Below are 1830 nucleotides of genomic sequence, written 5' to 3'. Positions count from 1 at the left end.
CTTGTAGGCCATGAGAGGAATTTTGATTTTATTTGCTATAAAATGGGAAGTTATTAGATGATTATTGCTGTAATAACAGAGAGAGAGAGAGAGAGAGAGAGAGATATGATTTGATTTCTACTCCCATTATGGTAAATCTGAAGGTGTAGAAAGGGATCTTGGAGGCTAAACTCCAAGCCTCCAAGCTTCTTCAATAGTCCACACTATCAAAACATAATTTACAGGATGGTGTCAATGCTAGAAGTCGTAAGAAGTTACCAGGATTCGGATAGATTCTTAAGGCAAAAATTGGCAGAACTTGATGAAGTACCAAGTACAATAGGTACAATAGAGAGATGAATAAAAATAATTCCCCATTGTAGCTTAAGAAATTAACTAAACCTATCTATGATGGGAAAAGCTTTGGTAAAGAATGGTTTTAGACATGATATAGAGACAATCACCTATTTTATCTGGATCATAACATATTTGTAGAACTATCACATATCCATGTGGAATTATAATATAGATTCTTTTAAAAATCTATTAACAAAAATCAGTCAAGAAGGATGTTAGAGATGGCTAAGTGGATAAAGTGCAAGCATGTAAATCTATATTCAGCTCTTTAGCATATCTATAAAAAGGTCTTTGTGTCTATGAGCATCTATGTGTACAGTATATGGAAGTGGATAGAGATGTATCCCCAGCCCACAATGGCCAGCCATACTAGCTGAAACAACAAGCTCTAATTGAGGAAGTCATTCTGATGTCAATCTATGGCCTGTACATACAAATGGATATGTACTCCTTCATATACACATGTATACACATGAATTCATATACCTACATCACACAAACATACACAAAAAATCATAGGAAAGGTATTACATGTAAATACAGTAGTGACAGTCACATTTCCCTAAACAATACAGAAATAACTTGTTTGTCAGCCTGCTAAAATGTAAGTTCTATGAGAACATTAATCCTGCCTGTCATATTCTTCTATGGCCATAACAGTGTCTGGAAAATGGAAGGTACCCAATAAATATGACTAGGAAGAAGTGGGAAAGTAATGAAAGAAGAAATTTGTTCTGTAATCAGGTTGAATTTTAAATGAAAACACACAGAAGATTAAGTTTGTTTTCTTAATTAGAATAGACAACTACTAGTCTGGAAGGTGAAATTTTGAGATGGACCACATTTTCTAAAGGTAGACTCATTATTATCTCTCCTACTTTCTCTCACATACCAGGAATGATAAGGGCCAGAATGAGTTCTCTTAGGGGAAAAGCCCTATAGGCTCCTTTCCTTGAACTAACCTTCCCAGATAGAGAATAACTGTTCTCCAGTCAAGCAAACACAAGTACTTCCCCTTGTCTGCCAGAATCTCCAATTTGCATGCATTATTTTAGGGATCAGTAAACTATGGCCCTTGGGCCAAATTCATCCCTGCCTGCCTGTTTTTGTATGTCCAAAGAAATAAGAATGGTTTTTACATCTAAAATGATTTTTTAAAAATCAAAGAATAGTATTCCAAGAAACATTAATATGAAATTTAAATTTAAGTATTCATAAATAAAGTTGTAACAGAATAAAGTCACATTTTCTCATTTACATATTACCCATGGGTGCTTGAGTGCTACAATACCAGAGTTGAATATTTGTGAGAGAGGCTATATGGCCCACAATGCTGTAAACATTTCCTCCCTGCCCCTTTACATAAAAAAGTATATAGATCTCTTCATGATTTCATGGTCACCAAAAATGTGTGTGTGTGTCTGTGTGTGTGTGTATGAGTGTGTGTGTGTCTGTCTGTCTGTGTCTGTGTGTGTCTGTGTATGTGTGTGTCTG

This window comes from Phodopus roborovskii, unplaced genomic scaffold (genome assembly GCF_943737965.1).
Source record: "Phodopus roborovskii unplaced genomic scaffold, PHOROB, whole genome shotgun sequence".
In the NCBI taxonomy this organism is placed as follows: domain Eukaryota; kingdom Metazoa; phylum Chordata; class Mammalia; order Rodentia; family Cricetidae; genus Phodopus; species Phodopus roborovskii.
This window is presented reverse-complemented; position numbering follows the sequence as displayed.